The 26,259-nt window shown below is 41.5% G+C and overlaps 1 protein-coding gene across 1 annotated transcript in view; it reads left to right on the top strand.

The window, feature by feature from the left end:
* Positions 1 to 26,259, top strand: part of GRM8 (glutamate metabotropic receptor 8) — a 485,373-nt gene that overhangs the window by 182,423 nt on the left and 276,691 nt on the right. The gene's annotated exons all lie outside the window — the stretch shown is intronic.

Genomic DNA, 26,259 nt, shown 5'->3' with positions numbered 1-26,259 from the left:
TTAATGTATAAGGGGGGGGTCGCACTCAGAGGCTTGCTGTGTGAAAGGGGTCACCAGTACAAAAGTCTGAGAACCCCTGTCATAAAAGGTTAACTCACATCCAAGTATTATTATGAACTTCCTGTTAAGCAGTTGTCTGGCTTTTTGCTTGGCTTTTTTCAGTGACCTGTGGAGGAGAGATTGTAGGAGCTTTTTTCGGGCTTCCAGAAGTGTGAATAAGGAAAGGCCAATAATTTAGGCCTTTGTCCTTAGTCAAAGTTGCTCAGGCAGATCCCTGTCAATGGGAGTTCATGCAGGCACAGGGACCTGCCTGCTTAGATTTCACTGCAGTGTTGAGGCCATAAAATGCATTTAAGCATTCAAATGAACTTGATGTACAAAGTAGATGCTTTGAAATTGGATTAAAATATGATCTAGATGCTATCAATTATAGGAAGTAACTAAGAAATTTGATGAGAGTTTTGGAAGGATGTTGCTGATATTGTAGGCCAGATCTTAGGGTCCAGTCTTTCAGCACCTAGAGCAGCTCAGGATAGGGCAGATGCAAGCCACCTTTGCTCGGTCCTGAAACTCAGGTCTCTGGATACTACTTCTCTAGCATAATGTACTGCCTGAAAGGGCTGTTTTGGTCACCAGAAAACACCAGTCACATCCCCTTTTGTGTAGCCATGCTCTGTCCAGAAGAGCAGTGGGGCTGGATTCTTCTTTAAGGATTCTTTATATCAATGGAGCCATGCAAAGCAGCTTTAGCAGGGCCGAGGATCTGGCTCTGTGAATCTGGAGTTGGATTGGAACTGAAATCCCAATCCAAATACCCTTGAACTCTGAGGAAGTTCTGACACAGATCTGGAAAACAACAATTTTGTCTCCTATGTTTATAATGGACTGGACCAAAATTCTGAACCCAGATGCTTATATTGTGGGGAAGTTTGAATCTAAATCTGTGTGGCCTGATTCTCCACTGCCTTGACCCTTGTGTAGTCCTCCACATCTGTGCAAATTTGCAAAAGGCTACCATTCTGATTTACACTCATTTTGCACAGGCATGACTACGCAGTACGCAAGGCAGTAGAGAAACAGGCCATTGTGATCCTGCTCTGTAAAGCCTTACATCTTCATAATTAGACAGGAGTCTATTATCAGAACTCAGAGCACCCAACTGACTCACTGTTTCCCTTCACGGGAATCAACAGGGACCAGTTTTTACATATGGGCGCTTTAATAGGCTATGTACATTCTGCATTTGGATGCTCAGCCTGGCACTTCAGTTCTGGAATCTATACACTTAAGAATCAATTGTAGCATTGAAATGTAAGCTTTGAATGTTCTATTAAGGACCCATGTTTGAAAATTGGTCTAATTAGGACTAATGCAATAATAATCTCAGCAACGAAGGGCACTGGAAGTTACAACAGCTGGCTGAGCAGAGCTTGAGAGTGTTCGCTATGAAAACTCTGCATTCTAATATATTCCTTTGAGCCAAAATATGCCCTTAGATGCATGTCTGAATAATCTAGTGGCTTCAGTGGCAGCCGTATGCACTAGCATCTGATGACAAAATTTGATGATTGGTGATTACAGGAAGGCTTTGATCTTATACTGTACTATTTTTAAAACCGCTCACTTTTGGCCTACCTCTGTTACTGTTGAAGTAAATGGAAATTTGGTCTTTGACTGCTATGGGAGCAGAGTTAGGCCAGTGCGGAGAGACTCTGAAAATCCCACCATTAAGTTTAAATTTATTTTTTTTCAAGCAAAAAGCTAGAAGCTCCAGTCCAATCTCCACCGTTAGCCTACCTTGTAAAAGAAGAGGTTCACCCACCATTTCAACCAGATTGAATGCACACCTCTAACACCACATGGGCATACACAAATTCCTGTTCAGAAAACATTGTGCATTATGTAAAATCAAAAGAAGCTTTTAATTTATAAGGCTTGCTATTGATGTGATACATGGTACATAGTACAGTCTTTGAAAAGACAGTCATAATTGTAGGTGTATTTTTTCTAATTGTATTGTCATTTCTAAGTAAACAGTAAAGGGCAGTGTTCACCTTAGAGATTAAATTCTTCCCTCAGAAACACGCACACACCAGAGTTGTGCATACACATTGTCATGCTATCTGGAGTGGCTCACAACTGTGAGTGCCAAAAAGGGCAGACACCCCAAACTGGTGGTATGTTCTGTAGTTAGATTTCACCAAGCCAATAACAAAGGCGAACTCCTGGATCACTATACCAGTCTTACCATGGAGTCACAGACAGTCCCCTTAGGCTCTTCAGTTTATTTTCCCAGCTGGACAATCTGGACTTCATGATAAAAGGTTGTATAAACCAAAAATCAAACCACATCAGGTTACTGCCAATTGCAAAGGATCAGTCGCTCATCCCAGATCAATTTGGTGCTCTGGATCTCACACCAAAAACAATGCTGGCAGCCAATTCTCTAGTAAACTAACTGTAGGCTTATTAGCTAAGAACAAAGAATAGAGTTATTGAGAGGTTAAAGCAGGTAAAATATAAGAACAGGTGAGTCAAAATGTATAAGTCCAAAATGATAGCAGTTCATGTAATACAGTGCTAGTTTCCCAAAAGTTTTTTCAGGGAATCTAGATCTTTCTGGAGATCACTATTTTGCATTTGGTATCTTCCCTGTAAGAGTCCAAACAGTCAGAGATAAAGGATCTGCCTATGAATCAGCTTCTCCAGACAACAATCTGATAAGTGTTTTTACTCACAGTGACCAATTGCTTTGAAGTTAGCACTATTCTTCATTTACATTTCCAAGGCTCCAACTGAGTTTGACGGGTAATTTTATTTATAGTGATATACACAATATAAAAGGTAATGTAATAGCAAACAACAATCCTTCATTAGTTCTCATGAAGTTTATACATCAAGTACATTCTCATCTGAACACTAACACACACTTTTGATCTAGGTTTAACAAGTTACAGGCATATACATAATGTAATGTGATAGCAATCAACAGGTTATAGATACATGAAGACAATACCATTAACATTTCCTTTGAACTAAACTAACACACAAGAATTGGCCTGATTACACTACAATACCCTTTGACACAACTTTGATTTCTATTAGCATACAAGTGAATTAGTCTGTATGCACATTAATATACATAACCGTTGTTTGATATGCATATACAAGTTAACTGGCTTTGGCTTGAGCTGGTCTGTCAGTGTCACACCCATAACTGCACAAGCCCAGTTTGAATGTACACTAAGGAAGATGTGCACCTAAGTCAGGTTGATATTATTGTATCACAGGCTAATGCTCACAAAAAACTCTAGAATAACAAGGAAAAATACATTCTCAGAATAATAAATGTTACCTCTAAAATATGTATGTTGGCCTGGTCAAAGATAGTGGTGATAGAATCTCAAGCGATTCAGAGTTTGGGCTGAGTTTGGGTAACCTCAGAAACAGTGGATGATCATCTTAGTTAACTAAACTTTTTGAGCCTCTATGATTGGGCTTGACATCCCATGAGGAGAGACTTTCTCATGAGACTTCCAGCATGCCTGCTCCAGTCATGGGCAGAATTACAATGATGAAAAGTCTTGCAGTATTTAATTTCTTTTGGTTCTGATCTTGACAGGGAATTGGAAGCCAGAGGAAAAATAACACAATCCTTTAACTAAATATTTCAGAAACTTATACAAAGTTTAGTTTGATTTTTCTTCTACAAATAACAAAAGTTCAGTGTGGGTAGGTTTATTTTTATTTTGCAAATGATTCTCGTATTTGTACTTAAATGCAGCTCACTCACGTGGAGCTTGGTGGTTACAAATGTACAAGAGAGAAGGGCAAATCTTTAATATAGTAAGGAATTGTTTGTGCTCAATTTCTCCCCAACTTTGAGCTTGTTTAGGATAGGTTTCAATTAGAAAGCAGAGTCTTTTACAAGGTCAGACACATTTTTTCACCTTTCTTGCTTAGCCTTTTGTATGCAGTGGAGGTCTATTCTTCTCACTTTCATTCGGTTTCAATAGAACAAAAAGAGATTCAAGTGAATGCTTATTTAGTCTGATATATGAAATTGTAGTAAGGCAAAAAAGCTGTCAAAACAAATCTGTGATACATATCTCCCAAGACTGAAGAAATTCAGGGAGCAAAAAGCTGCTGTGATGAGTTATTATGAATATCTGATGTATAATGTGCTTATTCTGCTGCTTAAATAGGTTTAAAAAAAAAAAGCAATTGTCCACTGGAGCTACAAAAGAAGGCTTTAGATATATAGATTTAAAACACTTGCCTGGAGTTTTATGCAAAATAATGGAGGCTATTTATCTGCATAATGAACTGAGTTCTACATAATAGCTGTCAGTGCACTTAAAAATTAGATACTCTTGACTACATTCTTACATTTCTTTCATGGATGCATAGAATTGCTTTTGTAAACCACTTGGGCATTATATATTAGCAATAGCTGATATGCTGTATAAATATAGAACCTATTAAGGTTATTTGATTGCTGTCTCACATGTTGTAATACTCAGATAATGCCATATTTGCTAGGTTGACTGTACTTTTGGTTGCTTAATAATGACTACAATTGCATTTGCTCAAATGTGTTTTAATTATGGTTCCCAGTAGGCCAAACTGCAGTATCAAAATATAGCAGGCTTTCATGTTTTTTGTATAATGAGCAGAAGCAGAGTCTTTAGCACAAATGGATTACAATTCCCAGTACTGGATGAAAATGCTTTAGAACTGCAGTATGCTTTCTTTTGTTTGACAACCTCTTGACCTTAGTGTTTTTCTAATCCTATTAATTCCTTTCTTCAGAAGTACAGAATCCAGTATCTGTATCCCTGAGAGGACAGGACAAACTGACAAGATCACTGGCTGCATCATGCTGTGTTGAGAGATTGTTTAAATCCTACATTTGTAATGCAGATGGAAATAAACAGTTTCTGAACAAAAGCTGATTAAAGAATTTAGTCAGAATTTTGTAGCACAAAGAAATTGCTTATTTAAGCAGAATAAAAAAGTTGATAGAGCTCACACGATTAAGGAAAAAAAGTAATGAATTCTTCAAGGTGCTGAATGCTCTGTATTCCACTTGTTAGCAGTGAGTGTTTTGTGTGCTCAGGACAAGCACCTCTCAGGAGGCAAGCAGCACTTAACAGAACTGGGCCCAAGGTAAATGACTTATGATTCTAATAAGGAAAAAAGTCCTATTGTGAGAATTACTCTAGCAAACTACAAAGGACACTTTTCCAATGTAACCACTGCACAAGTGATTGTGAAAAGGATTTGCTCCCTGCAGTTACCACCATGTACACTTTTAAACTCTGATTTTAATTGGCGATGGGCTCAAACCAAAAATATGAGGTCCTTGAACTTTTGTGAAGGGGGGTGGGGCTTGGAATTCAGACCTCAATTTCTTTGATGGGGTGTTTGTAATCCAGACCCAGGTGTGGGTCTGGGCCATTTCTAGTCTCAATAATGATCTGTTATCTATAACATTGTGTAAGTGCATATTGTCCCATTCTCTTCTGGAGACTATTGAATGCAGTATATTTTTCCTGCATTCCCCAAGGCCTTCCCTTGCTTGCCAGTTGCCACCCATCTATAAGCTTTCTTAAAAAAGATCTTGGCCTTTCATATTGCATTTGTTTAATTTAGAACTACCCTTTGAAACACCTCAGTGGGATTCATATTTTACTTCTGCTTTTACAATAAACCAAAAACTGAGCCTACCGTTACAATAAGAAGTTTAACATTGGAGCCGTTTTATAAATTTTAAGCTAACAAGCTGGATGTACAATATTCTCAATGAAGTATAAAAAGAAAGCTAAATGAATAAAATGCAACAAGACTGGTGATCTATAGAAAAAAAAAAGAGAGGGATGGGGACTACTGAATATAGTCACAGAACAACTATATAAATATTACTTATTGGTCGATATTTATTTTTATTTTTCCTTCCTTAGAGGTTTTTAAGGTCAGGCTTGACAAAGCCCTGGCTGGGATGATTTAGTTGGGTTTGGTCCTGCTTTGAGCAAGGGGTTGGACTAGATGACCTCCTGAGGTCCCTTCCAACCCTGAGATTCTATGATTCTATGATTCTATTTTGTACCCAAGAAATATAATAAAATCCACTGACAGTATGGAATCAGTTTTCTTCAATAAGCCTTTTATTGATCTCAATTTATATTTTGTTATTGGTTTTGTTATGGTGCCATTCATCCCAAACCACCCACCCGTAGGTAAAACACAACCAGCATTTAACAAAATACAACACCACTAGCTAACATTTGGGAAGGAAGTGAAGAAGAATACAGCACCTAACTGTGAAGCTACAGTATGAATTTAGGTGGGTAAAGTATTAACTATCAAAACAGGAATTTGGTCAGGACAGTGAATGATTAGAAAAGTAACATAGGATCTTTAATGACTTCATATGGGCAGGACTTTAGTTTTACATCTACATGTCTGATGCAATATGGGACTTGCATCTAAGGTACTTATATGGCTCCCATTACAACAGTATTTGAATACCTCACAATCTTCAATACATTTAGCCTCACAACAGTCTGTGAGGTAGGGAAGACTATTTCCTATTTTATAGCTAGGGGGAACTGAGATACAGAGAAACTAAGTGCCTTGCCCATGGTCACATAGGAAGCATGTGGCAGAGCATGGAACTGACCCAAGTTTCTCAAATCCCAAGCTAGCACCTTTTAAGCACTGGGCCAAGTGTCCTTTCCTACCCCCACTTGCAGCATCAAAAAGCCTCCTAGATCTGTGGCAAGGTATTACTGATTTCTTAATATTACTTAGGGACGAATTCTGGCACTCCAAGCAGTTCCGGTGATCTTAATAGGATTGACTTCCTGAGGTTTATTTAGGTGAGCAGTTCTGGAGATATTTTCTCTTCAAAGCCCTTTGCAAACATTCATAAATCCTCACAACACCCCTATGCAGCACATAGGCCCCCATGCCTTCACCACTCAGAAGTTCCAGAAAGATTCCCTCCAAATTTGACCCCAGGGGATCCTGCTTATTTTCTGAGATGTAACAAAATCACAGCTGGAGGTGGCTTGGGTGCAAGATTTGAATACAGCTTGTCAGTGATGTTTCTGTTTATTATAGTGATCGCCCCCAAACTAATACTGTGAAGTGACTATAAAGCCGATGGCCAAGATTTTAAGAAGTAACCGGTGATTTTGGGTGCCTCAGTTTTCAAGCCCTTTTTAAGGTGTCTCAAAATAAAGCAACAAAGATATCCGAAATCACTAGTCACTTCTGAAAATCTTGACCAATACAAGCCATTGCATAGTTTTTAGCTCTGGCATACATGTCCTAAGTGATTCCGGACATCACAACTTCTATCAGCTTCAGTGCTTCCATCTATAGTGATCAACTAGAGTGTGAACTAATGTAGCAGTGTTAACTTCCATACAGTTGTGCTGATTTATACCCATTGAGGTTCTAGCCTCTTAGTTCCTAAAAAGTCTCACCAAGGGGAGTTTTCTTGATGTTTAGATCCTTTTTTGCTCTTGCAGTGAGGTAATTCCAGCACCGTACTCTTTCTGTGAAGCTGACCTGCAGAAAGCACTGGTATCGAAGGATTAATAGGAGACATTGACCATTTTGCAGCCATCTTTTTTGGCTCTGATAACAATGTCAAAGCTTTAGATCTTTTTTAGCCTCCAGTTAATAACTAGAATGTATTTATCCTGCCCCTAAATGTTTCACTATCATAAAAAGCAAACGTGGTAGTGAAAAGGGAGCATAACACACAGAACACATAAATCTCTAATCTGCTTTTGGCAATGAACATATTAAATGGCACTGAAGTCTTATACCTTGCACTGTCTGCTGCTGGCAGTGGTTATTTGAAGTTTAATAAGTACTGCTGGAAAAATAAAGATGATAAAAATGATTCGTTATAGACGCAGGTATAATAGCTATACTGTAGAGAAGAGTTATTGTAAATATGTGATACAAAACTCTAAAGCCAGAGTAATTTACAAGGTATTTTCCCTGAGAAGTGATGTTTGCTTGATTATGATTTATTAGTTTAACTCTCTCTGGAAGTTAAGATATTTCATTCAAAAGAGAGCAATATAGTGTGAGTAGTACTGTTAGGTCTTGATTTGGATCCCACATATGCCTTGCGGTGCATAAGAAGCTGAAGCAATTGATATGAAGAGGCAGTGTAATGACTGCCTATCTTAAATTATGCAGCACTAGTATTCTCTCTCCTACGATTTTGTGTGCATTTCAAGTAACTTGCCAACCATGCAAAAGGAGAATGGGATGATTGAGGTGGGGTGGATGGGAATAAAACATATTAAAAAGGAGATGAAGAAAAGGTGGGGGGGGGAGGAAGGGGAGAGGAAAGTGGCCCATGAAAATAGATCTGATATTTTGAGAAAAACTGATGTGCAAATTGACCATTTTAGAGACGGTTTTTACAGGTGTACGGCCACCATCAAGTGAGCCGATGACCACAGTCCAAATCCTGACACAAAACTCCCATCAAACTACAATGAAAGTTTTGCATGCATAGGGTGAGCAGTATTTAGCCCCTTAAGACTTATCACTTGGATCTTCAAAGGTCATTTTCATATTGCTGGGCTAGTTTTGAATAAGTCTCCAGTTAATTAGGAAGCCAATACTTTGTTTTAACACTGAGCAGACATGTCTTCCCCCTCCCCTTCTTGAACATAGTTATTCATGATCATGTAAGCAAAACACTATTGCCCTTGTATTTCCTTCTCTCTCAAAACATCCAAGAGCTGTAATAATGGAGAACAGAATCTGACTCCTCACTTCTGTCTTTTTTGGGGTTACCTTTAGGATTACTGTAATGGTTGTGGCTGTTGTCTAGGAAAACTTCTGTTCTTTTAGTGGAACAAAAGGTGGATTATCCTCATGGTGAGAAGACCCCTATTTTCCAGGAGTTTTGACTACCACTTGCAGCACAGTATATAAAGGCATCAGCTTGTCAGGGTCAGAAATGGCTGCATTAGGAGCATTGGAATCTGCAGGCTGCACTAGGACAGTTTGACCTGCACATTTCCTGTGACTCCCATAGGTTCATGAATGCTTTTTACATGTGTCACAGATCCTAGCGAGTGCCCCTTCCTGGCCACCCACTAGGACTGCTCTGAGGGGATCCTTTGTGCTGGGGTCCCTGGGGTTTCAACCCCCTGGAGTCTGAATGGAGTCCAGCCACTGCCCCAGTCTCAGGGTCCTTAGGCACACACTCATGGTGCACACCATCTATCTGGCACTGAGTGTTAGAACCTGTTGTTCAGCCATGTAGCCCCTTGGTCACAGCACAGAGCCTTCAGAATCCCCAGTACTTAACCACACCCCTCTCCCGGAACTCCACCAAAAGGTGTGAAGCTTCTGGTTTACAGCTTAACTCTCTCAGGGATAAGCAGCGCATGTGCACAGACACACACACTCTTTGCGTAACCTAACAACTTTATGCTCTTTACTTAAGAGATAAAGCACAGCAGAGTACCAACCCTATAAAACAGTAAAGTGTCCTCAAAGCAATGTCCCTCAGTAATTCACCCTTCCCTTGGGAGTCTTTGGCGAACCATCTGGGCCCAGGAAAGCAGGCAGGCAAGGCATCCCCTCTTTATGCAGGCTGTTACATGCTAGTTGGTCTCACTCTTTCATGCACCCCCGACCCAGCTTTATGATATTGCTCTATCCTGCCTCACATTTCCTGACCCTGTCCCTATGTGTTCCTTTGTTTTAAGTCCCTCCTAATCATAGGATCGCTCTTGTCCTGGTGGGTTTCCATTACTCCCCAAACCCTCTTCCCTTCAGGCAAGAGGAGGGAACGTCTTTTCCTAGCTAAAGCAAACCTATTGTCTCAAGAGTAGACAATCATTGAGTGCCAATCACTCACAGTTGTTTCTGACCTGGCAGAAACTTAACACAACTCTGCTAAGTTGAGTGGATCCACATCCATATAGACTTTCTAGGACACAGTAATTTGATTATACAATTTGACTAAATCATCCACAATTCAGAAGGGGTGCTGACAAAACCTGCAGTTCGTCACAATGTGGTACCCTGTAAAATGTCAGTTCCTTTTTATAATATGAGCTTTATATAGTCAAAAAAGGTGTCACCCATATTCCTATACAAAGCACTAATTTGAAATACACCTCTACCCCGATATAACGCGACCCGATATAACACAAATTCGGATGTAATGTGGTAAAGCAGCGCTCCGGGCAGGGGCGGCTCTAGGAATCTGGCCACCCCAAGTACGGCGGCATGCCACAGAGGGCGCGCTTCCGGTCGCCGGTCCCGCAGCTCCGGGGGACCTCTTGCAGACGTGCCTGCGGAGGGTGCGGTGATCCCGCGGCTCCGGTGGAGCATCCGCAGGCATGCCTGTGGGAGGTCCACCCGAGCCGCGGGACCAGCGGACCCTCCGCAGTCATGCCTGTGGGAGGTCCACCGGAGCCGCGGGGCCACTGCGGGAGGTCCACTGGTCCCGCGGCTCCGGTGGACCTCCTGCAGGCATGACTGTGGAAGGTCCGCTGGAGCCGCCTGCCGCCTTGCTGGCAAAATGCCGCCCCAAGTGTGCGCTTGGCGCACTGGGGTCTGGAGCCGGCCCTGGCTCCGGGGACCGGGGCTGCGCACTCCGGTGGATCAAAGCAAGTTCAATATAATGCAGTTTCACCTATAATGCGGTAAGATTTTTTGGCTCCCGAGGACAGCGTTTTATCGAGGTAGAGGCGTAGTTTCCCCAAATCTAATATAGAACCTGAGGATGCAATCCTGCTCCCTTTGAAATCACTGGCAAAGCTTGCATTGAGTTAGTTGGGAGCAGATCAGGCCCTTATATTGTATAGCATCTTTACAATGTGTTTTGTAGTGCAGCTTATATGAGAGTAGATGCTACAGCGAAGAGAGAGAGAGAGAACAGTGATAGACATGGGGGGAAATGAAATTTGAGAAGAAATAGCAAGTTAATGAGGTTCTGAGATAAGATATCTATTCCATGTGGCAGAAAAACGAGAAGGCACTAGTTCCCAAAAGTGCTAAGACAGTGCTAGATGAGCAGAGGGAACTGTCAGAGAATTAGTAATACTTTCGCCAAATTCACTCTTGGTATATGCAGGCACAACTCCATTGAAATCAAGGGACCAGAATCACCGGTGTGCTTTGTGTTGCTCAGGTGATGCAAACAGCCATCAACCTGGCTCATCTAATCAATTTATCTAGTGACTCAAAGCAGCTGGAGCATAGTGGTGACTCTGGGCAAAGATCTGCAGAGCAGACTGGAGAAAGCATGTGAAGGGTTTTGAAAACATAGCAGCCAGTTTTGAACTGAATTCTCATATTCATTATTCTTTTGTAGATCTTCATAGCCATAGTGTAAGCAATTGTCACAAACTTTAAGGTATTAACCTTCATAGCACCCCCGTCAAGTCATAAACACATATTACACCCATTTTACAGATGGAAGCACTGAAGCTGATAGAAGTTGTGATGTCCGGAATCACTTAGGACGTGTATGGCAGAGCTAAAAATATAGCTCCCAGATTGCCTGAGTGCCAGACCTTTGTCTTGAACACAAAACGTCCATCCTCCCTCAAGTCATTACATCTGTTGGCCCTGCCTGCCAAATGAACAAAGAACTAGAAATGTTGTTAGAAGACAGATTTTGCTTGTGGCTGCTCTTCCTTTTAATATGGGAGAAGATGGGAAGCAGCACTTCACATATGCTAGAGTCTGTAAAGGTGGGACTTGCTGAAGCCATTGCAAAAGGAGTTTCAATAGTGAAGATTAGCGGAGATGAAGGCATGTATCAGGATTTCAACACAAATCAGGTCAAGGCAGTGTCATGCAAAGAAAATGTTGCAGATTTAGGCACATGCAGCAAGGTACATGAGTATGTACATAACTTTAAGCACACCAGTAGTCCCAGTGAAGTTAATGGGACTATTCACATGCTTAGTTATATGCCATATTAATACATAGGGAGAGTTGGGAAGAGGAGCTAAGTTCGGGATCTTGGATAATGCCAACATTATGGACAATAGAGGTAAATTGGAATCTGAGCAAACAATGGCGATAAAGTTGATTGAGAATGCAGTGAATTTTGGACATTCTTTCTGTAGAATACTCTTCCCGTAGTCTACTGTGTAATGACCAGGACTGCCTTTCCTTACCTGCCAAATCCATGAAGAGGGATAGAGATGATACACATGGTTCAAATGAAGATATTTACGGTAGGGCGAGCTCAGCCAGTTACTGCAGACAGCATGATTTCTTCTAATGACAGGCATTCAAAAATTATTATGTGTTCTGAACAAGTACTTACTAAAGAAGACTTGGTTGCAATAGGAATTTGTGAGTTATTAAAACACAGTATGTATAAATTAATTATTCGAAAATACATTATGACATTACCAACAGCCTTTTAGAAGCAGACCTATTGTATTGGACTTCCTTTGTGTATTATGACAATGTAAAACTTAACAATTTAAGTCCGGGTTATACGTGGCTCCAATACGTGTTTGCTGTGGAACAAATTCAGAGAGAAATGGATTGCAAATCAATACACTTTTTGCGCTGCAGTCTTAAATTTATTTATTCTCAAGATCTTTCTCTCCATGTACTGTACATTTCCCAGGGTTGTGACTATTGTGGAATAAAATGAGGTTGCAACTTGAATAATTTTGTTTGGTGTGATTTGTAAGACGAATCACAGTTAACTTTGATTCAAATGGCACGTCTGCACCTGCCTACGCATCTCTGGGAGGTAAAGAGAAATCACCTTCCTTCCCACCTGTGAAACATAACACAAGGGACCTGATTTTTCATAAATTGTGGTGGTCATGGTGATTATATATAATGCCTGTTGTTGGGATAGCTTTATGTTGGATTTAAGGGCTCAACACCAGTACTGTAGGTATGTCAAAGAACATATAGGGGAAAAGGACTTCAATGAGCCCTTCATTACACCAAAATAAGAAATAATTTAATCTGCCGTCATCCTGCTCCTCCACCTACCTTAGTTAGGATCTCAGAGCCTTCTCTAGTCTTGACTACTCTAATAATTATCTTCAAATTTTGCCTCAACACTATGTATCCCCATTACCTATTATCTATAATAATTATTTTAAACAAAACTGATCTTACTAGAGATCCTTGGGACACCTTGCTGACAAGCCTCTAAAATACTACTCTGTGAGTAAGGACTGCTCATGGACAAAGGTACTTACCAATGCAAATAAAGGTGGAAGAATCAGGCCTTAAATAAGTAGACCTATGGCTGCAGGCTGCTTATGCTGGGAAACTGGGTAATTACAAACACAGCTAAGGTATATATCAGGGTCACTTGGCTATCTCAGAAACAGAGTTGTTTCAAGAACTGGAACATGTTGGTCAGCCCCACGGGCACAGACCGCTTCAGCACCCAAAGGAATTAAATCCATGTTCTATATCGGAGCAATATTTGTTTTCTCTCTCAGCAAGACAGGCAGAATTTCCGTGAACTGGCACAGGAATCTCTGTATTTTAGTGTTAGCAAGCAGTTTATGCTTTGGGGCCCGTTAAAATTGTCTCCTTTTCTTTTCTCCTTTCCCAGTGTGGAAAGAGCATTGGTTGAAGGGACAGGACAGTAGGATGAAACATGAGGCTGAAAAAAGCTCTCTGTCAACCCTCCTCGTTCTGCTTCCTCCAGACTGTTCGGCTGTGTTGTTCTTTTTCTTATGGCCCACTCCCCCCACACCCAATCTCCCAGGCTCCAAGAGCAGATAGATCCACTTTCAGCTGACATTTTTTCCTAGTACACAGGACTTCACTTCAGCTCAGGATCTTTGATTTTAATGGTGCTGTTTGAGGCGCTCTCATCATACTGTTGTGTGCAGTCTGCACAGATTCATGCTAGTGTTTAAGACTGTTCTCCATCTAGCGATCTATTCAGTTCTTATACCATGCTCATCACTGGTGTATCTGAGTGCTAGTGCCAGTCAGGGCCGCCCAGAGGATTCAGGGGGCCTGGGGCAAAGCAATTTTGGGGCACCCTTCCATAAAAAAAAGTTGCAATACTATAGAATACTATATTCTCGTGGAGGCCCCTGTGGGGCCTGGGGCAAATTGCCCCACATGCCCCCCCCCGCCTCTGGGCAGCCCTGGTGCCAGTGTGCAGTGTCTCTAACAGGAGTGAGACACATCCAAAGGGGAGCGACTTAGGAAATTCAATGATATATTCACAAATAAGTTGATGTGAAGATCTAATGGTGTTAAATAGTAATGTACATGTACTGTAAATTATACTAAAATAAATCAAAAGAACTTTTTAATTAAAAATGACAGCCTGACTAATGAACATTTTTTTAAACAATTAAACCTGGAATTCTGTAATGGCCCTTTGATCAGCATCTGCAGTGAATGACAGATTTTGCGTCTTCCAATAATTTCTTTGCAAAACATATTAATAGCAAACTTGATAATCTTACATGTTTTATATGCTTAATCTTTTTACGTTTAAAAAGGATTTCCCTTATCTTCATTTAATACAAGCCTTGGATAATTTAGCTCAATATAGTTTGACATTGCACATTTCCATGCTTTGGATCAATGATACAACTATCGAAGTCAATATGCAAATGAAGGAGGAAGGATAATTTACAGTCTTACTTTTAGCTGGTGCAGCATGATGGTGTATGTTGGGTGCAAAGAACAATGGAAGAATGTACCTGATTGCTTAAGAAAATGGGAACAAATCTGTCATTTTGCCTTTAAGAAATGGGAGGAGGTGTGAAATTCAATGAACTGATGCGCAGCAGTAAAACCCTGCTGGAGAGTGCGAAGTATGTGGAAAAGATTATGATTAGCTGAACTGATTGATACCTGAGCCTGCAAAGAAGCCTAAGTGGAGTCTGGATGTGGATGGAGAGAGAACACAGCGTGCAGCGTGCAGCAGAGTGCTGGGAACCATAATGTAGGCAGACAGTCAGCTTCATGGGATGTTTGAGCTCCAGAGCAGGCATATGGGCATAGAAATTGCAATACCAAATCAGAGCAGTAGTTTTCCTAGTCCAGTATCCTGTCTCTAACAGCAGAAAATGCTGCAGAGGAAGATATAGTAAAGATTTTGAAATTTAGGTCAGCCCCCATAGGGGGCATGGACGGAGCACCACTGAGTCTGGCTCACAACCCCAGCCCTGCCCCCAGCCTCAGCCCCTGGCTGCTCCTTTCCAGGCCCCACTCCTACACAATCCCAGACACACACCTAGCTGGGGCCCGAGCCTCGGTGCCCTTACCCCTGTCCACATCCCCCCTCTCAGCCCTGCGCACAGACAGGAGTAAGGGGGAGCGACCCTGAAAAGTTTGGGGACCACTGAGTTAGTGGTTGGCTTATGCCCTGAATTGTAGAATCATAGGACTGGAAGGGACCTTGAGAGTTCATCTAGTCCAGTCCCCTGCACTCATGGCAGGACTAAGTATTAACTAGACCAATCCTGACAGGGATTTTTCTAACCTGCTCTTAAAAATTTCCAGTGATGGAGATTCCATAACATCCCTAGGCAATTTATTCCAGTGCGTAATCACCCTGACAGGAAGTTTTTCCTAATGTCCAACCTAAACCTCCCTTTCTGCAATTTAAGCTTCTTGTCTTATCCTCAGAGGTTAAGCAGAACAAATTTTCTTCCTTCTCCTTGTAACAGCCTTTTATTACTTGAAAACTGTTATCATGTCCCCTCTCAGTCTTCTCTTTTCCAGATTAAACAAACCCAATTTTTTCAATCTTCCCTCGTAGGTCATGTTTTCTAGACCTTTAATAATTTTTGTTGGTCTTCTCTGGACTTTCTCCAATTTGTCCACATCTTTCCTGAAATGTGGCACCCAGAACTGGACATTTTCCATTTTATATGTGTGCAACTGATTGTTCCTTCCTAAGTGGAGTACTTTGCATTTGTCCTTATTGAATTTCATCCTATTTATTTCAGACCATTTCTCCAGTTTGTCCAGATTATTTTGAAATATAATCCTATCCTCCAAAGCACTTGCAACCCCCCCAACCCAGGTTGGTATGGTCTGCAAACTTTATAAGTGTACTCTATATGCCATTATCTAAATCATTGATGAAAATATTGAACAGAATTTTCAGAATAAACAGTTTGCATGAGAAGATCATGCAAGACAGTATCAAAATCTTTACTAAAGTCATGATATACCATGTCTACCACTTCCCCTCTATCCACAAGCTATCAGGTTTGACACAATTTGTTCTTGACAAATCCATGCTGACTGTTACCTTATTATCTTATTACCTAATTATCTTCTAGATGTTTCCAAATTGATTGCTTAATTACCTGCTCCATTATCTTTCTGGGTACAGAAGTTAAACTGACTGGTCTGTAATTCCCCAGGTTGTCTTATTTCCCTTTTTATAGATTGGCACTATATTTGCCCTTTTCCAGTCTTCTGGAATCTCTCCTGTGTTCCATGACTTTTCAAAGATAATCTCTAATGGCTCAGATATCTTATCAGTCAGCTTCTTGAGTATTCTAGGAGGCATTTCATCATGCCCTTGATGACTTGAAGAAATCTATCTTGTCTAAGTAATTTTCAATTTGTCCTTTCCCTATTTTAGCCTCTGATCCCACCTCATTTTCACTGACATTCACTATGTTAGATGTTCAATCACCACCAACCTTCTTAGTGAAAACCAAAACAAAGAAGTCATTAAGCACCTCTGCCATCTCCACATTTTCTGTCCCAATTGAGTAATGGGCCTCCCCTGTCCTTGGTCTTCATCTTGCTTCTAATGTATTTGTAGACTGTTTTCTTGTTACCCTTTATATCTTTAGCTAGTTTGATCTCGTTTTGTGCCTTGGCCTTCCTAATTTTGTCCCTACATATTTGTGTTATTTGTTTATATTAATCCTTTGTAATTTGAGCTAGTTTCCACTTTTTGTAGGACTATTTTTTGAAAGATCATTGAAGATCTCCTGTTTAAAACAGAGTGGTCTCTTGCTATACTTCTAATCTTTCCTACGCAGTGGAATAGTTTGCTCTTGTGCCCTTAAAAATGTCTCTTTGAAAAACTACCAATTGCCTTCAATTGTTTTTCCCTTTAGACTTGCTTCCCATGGGATCTTACCCACCAACTCCCTGAGTTTGCTAAAGTCTGCCTTCTTGAAATCCATTGTCTTTATTGTGCTGTTCTCCCTCCTACCATTCCTTAGAATCACGAACTCTATCATTTGATCACTTTCACCCAACCTGCCTTCCACTTTCAGATTCTCAACCAGTTCCTCCCTATTTGTCAAAATAAAATCTAGCTCAACCTCTCCCCTAGTAGCTTTCCCCACCTTCTGAAATAAAAAGTCTCCAATACATTCCAAGAACTTGTTGGATAACCTCTGCCCTGCTGTGTTTTATTTTCCCAACAGATGTCTGAGTAGTTGAAGTCCCCCATCACCACCAGGTCCTGTGCTTTGGATGATTGTTCTTTAAAAAATGCCTCATCCACCTCTTCTTCCTGGTTAGGTGGTCTGTAGTATGAGAGTTCAATGCCCAGTAAAACCATTTTTATCCTATCTAATGTAGCAATGGGCAGTCTAATTTTTCATGTAAGTGCCTAATAAGGAAAATCAAGCCTTTTCTATGACCTCAGTGGAGCTACTCACATGGTATGGTTGAAAAATATGGTCCCTACTACAGATGGCTGAAAAAGAGGAACCCTTTACGGCAAAAAATTGTGCTTTTTTATTTTTATTATTATTATTTATTATTATCCTGAATTTGGGATTAATTGCCAAAACATTAACTTTTTTTTTTGCAATAAATAAATAAATATATAAAGGGGGGGAAAAAAGCATTTTCAGGAGAACCTAAATAGACTTTTTTCAGCTTACTGGCTGCCCACCAGGCTGGCTGCCCGCCCACCGGAAGGCTTTAGTTTCATTTGTGAAATTGACAAGAACCTTTCAATCCCCTGCAGTGGAAGGCCCAAGCACTCAGCCTGACCCTGCAGCACTGGGAGCTAGAGAGGCAGAGAGCCTGGATGTCCAGACTCTTTGTCTCTCCATCCCCTGGAGCTGAAAGGGAGGCTGAGTGTTCTGACTGTTGGCTTTGCCATCCCTGGAGCTAGCGATCCAGGAAAGTTTTTGTCAGTTTTACTGGCAGAAAGTGAAATTCACAAGAATATTCCAGGCAGGCAGCCAGAGAGTCACCAGTATGATTTTTCCCAATGGAAAATTGATTTTTTTTCAGCTAAATTTTCTCATGGAAAATTTTGGTTTTGCAAAAAGATCATTGTTGCCAGAATATCATTCTGATGGAAAAAATTACAACCAACTCTAGTCCCTTGTAACAAGCTTTTAATAAATTTGGTAATTTGCCTATAAAATTACCTTGCACTTAGATTGGAAAATGATTTCACCTTCTGTAGTTGAGAGTTACAGATGTAGTCACCTCCCATATACAGGGGAGAAGGATACCAAAAATGTATCATATGAGAACTGTATAAAGAGCACAGTTGTTGCAGATATATAAAGGAAAGTAGATTTTTGCAGGAAATAGATAAACATTTGTAAAGTTAATAGAAATCAAAGGAAATAGAAAAGGCTGGTCACTGTCAGAAGCAGCATTAACTCTGAGATGGACTATCCTTAATAAACTAGGTAGAATAGCTCTGAATCCATTCTAGGATTGTTATTTTCAGGCGTCTATAAAAATACGGTTCTCCCACTTCTTTAATGCTGTGTTAGAGCACCAAACTTTCTGACTACCATATAGGATCACTCCATATATGTTGTCTACTAGACTGTAAAGGCCAGTATTTTAAAAGAACTTCCATCCAGCCTTTAAAGCCTCTGCATTCACATTTTTGCATGTGCTATTTTTCATGGCCAGTTTTTTTTCGGGGAGGGGGGGCATGAAAAGTTATGTATGAACACACATCAGCATAAGAAGCAAGACTTTCTGCTGAGTCCATTTTTTTTATCCCATAAACACTGTTTTATATCATCATTGGTCATATTCAGGAATTGTTGCTGAGTAATCAAATCACACATTCCTTTAAAGCTAGTTACACCCCTGCCGTTGACCCATTTATCTAACAGATCCTTCATCTGGTTCACATAAGTTACATTACTTAGTCTAGGCCCTCTCTTAAGGGCTCTTTAAGTTTAAACTCTGTAAGTTTCAGGTGTAACTTGAAATTGTTTCAAAACCAAATCCTTAAATTTACCATAGTCAGAAGCCTCCTCAATAGGCATCTTGTTGAATATGTCCAGAGCTCTTCCAGTCAATTTTGCTACCAATGTGGTCATCTTATGATCATCAGGAATTGCATGGAGTGTGCACAGTCTCTCAAAGGTGAGGAAATATTCAACAATATCACTGGATTCATCATACTGTGGACATAGTCGCTCCCATTTGTGGATTTTTGGAGAAAAATTGTTAGGGTTATCTGGTAGACCCATCTTAGCTCTTTCCAGATCTAAGCGCTTCAGTGCTAACTCCGTCTCCAAGCGTTTTGCCTCTGCCTCCAAGCGGTGCTTCTCTGCCTCTGCCTTCATCTCTAAGTGGTGCTTCTCTGCCTCCTCCTCCATCTCCAAGTGGTGCCTCTCCGCCTCCAAGTGTTTCACCTCCATCTCCGCCTCCAAGCATTTTAAGGCCATCTGTCTCTCATGTTCTTTTTGTCTCTCTTCATCTTCAAATTTAGCTGTTCTGTTGGACATTGCGTTTCACCATCCTAGCTCCTGCTTGCCTAGTTTACCTGAGAGCTAGAAAAAAAAAACCTGCTTGTGAATTTCCTGGCAGTAAGCTAACACCTGTGCCTCCAGGCAAAGCGAGAAAACTCCTGCTGTTCTCAGCGGGGGGGAAAAAAAAATCCCTTTGTTAAAAAACCTAACACCTCTGCCTCCAGGCAAAGAGAGAGAAAAAACCCCTAGGCTCTGTGCTTCTGGTTCAAAATGATCCCACCGCTCTGCCACAGTGTCAGGCTTCCCTCCCTACTCTGAACTTTAGGGTACAGATGTGGGGACCCGCATGAAAGATCCCCTAAGCTTATTTCTACCAGCTTAGGTAAAAACTTCCCCAAGGCACAAATTCTCCCTTGTGCCTTGGATTAGGTAAACACTGTCACCACCAAGTGATTCAAACAAACATTTAGGGAGGGCCACTTGGAGCCTTATCTCCCCCCTAATAGTCTCAGGAAGATGCTGGGAACACCGATACTTCATAGAGCATTCCACAAGGCAGCTCTATCAACAGAATCAAAGGCTGCTTTTAGGTCTATGTATGCTACTATCAAAGGCTGGCTAAATTCATGATGGATCTCAGATAAAAGACAGAGAGAGCAAGTATAGCATCCATTGTGGATCACCTGGCTGTGAAGCCTGATTGCTCTGGCAGGTGATGTTTCACAAGGGGAGGCTACAGCTGGGTGGGTAGGATATGTGTGAAGACTTTTCCAGGAACAGAAAGCAGAGTTATTGGCCTATAGCTACTGCACTAAGTATATGGGCCTTTCCCTTTAGAGCAGGATAATGATTCCCTCCTTCCACTACATTGGTATCTTTCCAGTAATACAAGCATGGACAAAAAATCAGTGTAATACCACACTTATGGGCTCTATGGAGCAACTGAGAAGTTTGGATGTTATGCTGTTGGGTATGGCAGTACACCCACTTTGCAGGTTCTTTATGGCAGAGTGAACCTCTTCCAACGTAGATGCATCTATACATGTTTTGGGTTCAGGTATTGTATCTACAGCAAAAGCATCCAGAGCTGGATATGGAGTCACTTCAAGATGGTTAAGTGTGGACTCATAATATTCTTTCCATCTTTGCAGGACTTCTTGGTTAAGCATGTTTTACCAGCAGCCTTGTTTATTGGCACAGACCCTGTGCAAAGTCCTGTTTTGGATCAAAGCGATTGAATAGCTTTGAATCTAGGTCATAATTTATTAGATCTTATTCCCTCTTCTGCCTCTTTTGCCATGTTCTCATAAATGCATTCACAAAATTATGCTCCCATTTTTAGACATACTCAGATACTTTGATGAGGCAGTCCACTTTGCAGATGTGCTCTCTAAAGGAAATATATATAATGCGTATATGCAGGTTGCATGGGGTACTATCTTACAAGAGAGAGCTGAAAACTGTCTGCCAGAATTGACAGACCTGATCAGTGACTGAGCAGAGTTAAACAGTGACTGACAGCTGCTGAGTAGAAAATTATAATAATGGAGAAAGCCAGGAGAAAATATATCTTTAAAGACTGCCTGATTCAGAGTTTCGTGATATGGAATGAAAACTTGAGTGTTTTGAAACATTCAAATCTGGAGCATCACTGCCAGAATGGAATGGGATTTTGTCAGGAAGATTGAACTAAACTGACATCAGTCACAGAACTGTTGGGCTCAAATATGTTACAACAACCAATCTGAGTGGAAACATGTTGCCAAATCCCTATGATGAGACTCAACAAGAAAACAAACATGGATAACACAGAAAAGCTGCAAACTCTTGAAAAATGCCTTGTGTGAAAAGTCACTAGTGAGGAAACAGAAATCTTCTGTCCTCGGTGCTCTCAGTCATGCACTTTTAACAGAAGGGAAAAGTTTTCAATATTCAGGCTTTTACCAAGAATGACTCTGAAGCTGTGGTTCTGTACTAGAGGAGGGTAAACAATATACAACAGATTTATTCAGTGAATTTACCCTTATTTCGGTGGGCAAATTATCCACAAACAGGTTCTGATGTTTATAAATTTGTTGGGTATTCATAACTGATCAATCAATATTTGGTAAAAATAATTTCCGGCCAAAGGATTTCTCAAAAACTGTCTCTCAGCTGTTATTTGCAATCTATCAGATTTTACATATGATGCTTGTTTCAGCTAGATCCTTCTCTGTTTCATTTAATAGCTTCTTTTCTGCATGCATCCAATCAAGTGGGCTGTAGCCCACAAAAGCTTATGCTCAAATAAATTTGTTAGTCTCTAAGGTGCCACAAGGACTCCTCATTCTTTTTGCTGATACAGACTAACACGGCTACCCCTCTGAAACTTTTCTGGGGCTCTGTCCAGCCAGTATTCTTCCTTATCATATACAGCAAACAATGCACATATTTCAGATATGGACTGAATCCACTGACTTTGATTTAAACCTCACTCTTACTGCCAGGGCCCAGCTCAAAATGCCAAGCAGAGACATGCAACTCAGAAAGAAGTGCAACAGCAGCATCACAGTGGTAATTAAGAGTGGGGAGGACCCTGTGTGAAAGACTCTAGCACAGGGGTCGGCAACCTTTCAGAAGAGCTGTGCTGAGTCTTCATTTATTCACTCTGATTTAAGGTTTCGGTGCCAGTAAAACATTTTAACGTTTTTAGAAGGTCTCTTTCTATAAGTCTAAAATATATAACTCAACTATTGTTGTATGTAAAGTAAATAAGGTTTATAAAATGTTTCAGAAGCTTCATTTAAAATTAAATTAAAACGCAGAGTCCCCCGGACCGGTGGCCAGGACCTGGGCAGTGTGAGTGCCACTGAAAATCAGCTTGCGTGCTGCCTTCGGCACGCGTGCCATAGGTTGCCTACCCCTGTCCTATAGCACTTTGGCCTCGATGGTGCTGCTCTCTCTCTCCTGGAGGACTGAGCTGAAGCTAGAGGCTGCTCAGATGGTGAATGAGTATCTGTAAGACATTATTGTTATATCTCCCAATACAGATCCTTCACTGTATTGGCAGCTCAAGAAGGATCTATGGCTGGTTCTATTTCACATAGTTTTGTAATGCAGGCTGTACTCCCCATCTCTTCCCCACACATAAGGGTTTACTCAGACCTCAGTGGTTCAGGAGCCACATTAGCTATCAGCATTACCCAAAAGAGCCACAGGAGTGTGAATTCATTGTTTCATTTACTAGAGTACTGTATATTCATTTTAAACAGTATGACAGGAAATATTTAGGTTTTTTATATATATATATAGATAGAGAGAGAGAGAGAGAGAGAGAGAGAATTCTCACAGCAAAATGACTGACCAAGTATTATGATTTTATTCACTACAATTAGTAATAACATAGTAAAAGCATCCTGATTGGTTAATAATAAAATCACACAGTGTTTTATTATCATGTGCTGCAAAGAGCCACAGGAGACACATTAAAGAGTCATTTGCGAGCCTCAGTCTGAGTATCACTGCTCCAAACACTTCTTTAGCATAGCAGATATTATAGGCTCTAACAGGCATACCTGCCAGTCCATAGGCAATGGGGCGTGGTTGGCCTTCGTTAGAATGAATGAACACCTGACTCCATCAATAACTGAATGCCAAATCATGTGATTAGCAGTGACAGAGAAGACCATAATAACATAGAAGACAGGTTAAAGGAGGAGGTTAACATAGAGCACTGATAACTTCATAAACCAAAATATGTTTCTTGGTGAAAAGCTGCCAGTTTTATTTACGTTGGGTTATATTCATCCCTGTGCAGGGGGCCGTCACAAGCCTGTGATCCATTTATGCCTTCAGGAAGAGGGGTCATGTGAGACTAAACTGGTGTGTAGCCCTTATGTTGGTCCTCTGCACAGGGGTGAAATAGAGAATCCAGGCTGCCTTTCCATTTATTTGTGTTTGATTGCACAGTAGTTAGATCCCTCCGTGTCGGTGGTGGACAGCCTGCGGCCCATGGGAGGCATGCGGCCCATCAGGGTAATCTGCTGGCAGGCTGCCAGTTTGTTTACATTTGCACGGCCACCCGCAGCTCCCAGTGGCCGCAGTTCGCCCTTCCCGGCCAATGGGAGCTACGGGAAGTGGCAGCCAGGACATCTCTGTGGCTCGCGCTACTTCCCGCAGCTCCCATTGGCCAGGAACGCTGAACTGCGGCCACCGGGAGCTGTGGGCAGCCGTGCAAATGTAAACAAACTGGTGGCCTACCAGCGGATTACCTTGATGGCTATGCGTGGCCCACGGGCCGCAGGTCACCCATCACTGCTCTGTGTACATGATCTAAAAAAAAGATAGGTGAGAATAATCTCCTTGTAGCAGGGTGGACCCCTGCTCCTGCCCTGAAGGGGTTAAAAACAGCCCTGGGAAGGGGATTTAGGCTGGGCTGATTGGGGAAGTGGCTGCAGATGGGGCCACGCCCCAAACTGAGCCCCAGGGCCTTATAAGAAGGCCAGGGAAGCCAGAAGTGCGGACAGTCTTCCTCTGCCTGAAGAGGGAGATGGGCCTGGCTGCAGGGAGTTAGAGACTGGATACCTGGGTGAAGCAGGGCTGGGGAAAGGCTAAGGAGCTGGGTAGCTCCAGTCTGGAAAGCTCCAGCCTGGAAAGCCCTAGCATTGGGCTAACAGGTACTGGGGGTTGCAGAGGGCAGCCCACGGGTAGGCCAAGGCAGCAGGTCCAAACCCTCCTTGCCAGTGATGAGTAGGCTGATACTGCAGTCTGCCCCAGGACGTGGGGCTAGACAATGACTGGCAGTAGCCATACACTGAGGCAAGGTAGGGCTAGAGGGAGGGGGTTACTGCTAGGGGGCAGCACCCCATGTAAAAGGGCACCAGGTCCAAGGAGGGACACGGGGGGCCTGAAGACAGGCGGATCACCGGCCTGCAGAGGGTGCTCTGGACAGGAACCGAGCTAATTCCCAGAAGCACCAGTAGGAGGCGCCACAGGGGTGAGTCCGACCCGTCTACACTCCTCTTCTCCTGCTTTCGCTCATTTTTAATTTTGAAAAATGCTATCTCCTGGTCCTCTGTGACAGCCTGATTCCTGCCTTGCCCTTCCAGCTTCCAACTCACAAAGAGTTCTCAAAAAGGCTACCAGAGGGATTTAAATAAGAATACTCTTGAATATTATTTCACGGGAGTGTGTGTGCATGTTCCACTGTTGGAAAGTGCCTTGGTATGTTGAGCTAGTTTGAAAAATGGGGAAGGAATTTTGTGTGTGTTTTGTTTGCATCAATGTTCAAAATTTGGATGGGATTTCAAGGAAAATTTTCTAAATTCAGACCATTTCCACTAACTTGACCTGAGGATAAAAGAAATTTCTAACTCAAATGTTCCTGAGTAAGGAAGCAAAAAAAAAAGAAAAAAGTCACAAATATCAACAAAGTGACGAGGCAAGCTTTAGCTGCAAGTGTATTGGTGAATGCCCCTGTGCAGTACTCATCTCTCTCTACTGTGCATTGTACAGATTTGTTGGCATTATGGTATGGAACTACTTGAACAAGTAAAGGGAGAAAGTTGTGTAGAATTTTTTGAGAACAAGGTGACTCAGTCCAAGTAATATTTTTTCCATTCAAAATCTGACAGTGATTAAGGTTAAGGCATTGCAAACAAATGCATAATATTTCAAATGGTAATATTTTAGTTTGGAATGCTAAGCAATTGGTGAAGGTTTTATTTTAGGACCAGTGCTTTATTTGTGCATTATTCAGAACATTGAAAGCTCTGGCTGTTTTTATTTCTTTTGTTATCTTCATTTTTCATCTCCACTCCCTAACTTCATCTAGTAAGGTAGGATAGACTTTTATTACTGTTTGCAACATGGAACTTCTTTCTCATGAGTCCACTGTGCTAATCATATTTCTTTATTCAATGTATTATACATGGCAAATTGAAGTACCTTATTATTTCTTCCATTACCTCTATGCCAAGGTTGAATGGATAATATGTTTGTAGAATTAATAATGCTGAAAACAAGTACATATCTGCAGGGGTGCTGGAACAATTTGTATAGTGTGTGGGGTGCTGAGAGCCATTGAACCAAAATGTAAATCCTATAGATGATGGAAACCACTTCAAGCTAGGGGGTGCAGTAGCACCCCCAGTTCCAGCACCTATGCAGATCCACATATTTTTGTGTTGATAATGAGCAGAATGTGCATGCTCCATGTATAATAGACCTCTGTGTAGTATAATTTTTCTTATTTTTTTCTTTAAAAATAAGAATGTTTAACAAGTGTTATGTATAACAGAAAGGGAGTTAACTGTTAAAAACCTCTGGCTTGAGAATCGTTATCTCCCCAGCAAACCTGTGAGGGGCAGTTCCCCCCACCTAAGGAATGCACACACCTCCTTCCAGGCACTGTATTGAAAATGCTTCTACTGTGGTAGAAAGCCTCCAGCAATGGGTTCGACACACCGCTGCCACCATGTCCTAGGATCTCACCCCCACTTTGAGCTTGTGAGTTCAAAGATGGGGACCCGCAGGTATTCTCCCCCCACCCTAACCCTTAGGGTAGGTTTCCTTCTCGCTGCCACCACTCGATTAATTC

This window comes from Mauremys reevesii, linkage group 1 (assembly GCF_016161935.1).
Source record: "Mauremys reevesii isolate NIE-2019 linkage group 1, ASM1616193v1, whole genome shotgun sequence".
Classification (NCBI taxonomy): Eukaryota; Metazoa; Chordata; order Testudines; family Geoemydidae; genus Mauremys; species Mauremys reevesii.
The sequence above is the reverse complement of the archived record's forward strand: the minus strand, read 5'-3'. Positions and strand labels throughout refer to the sequence as shown.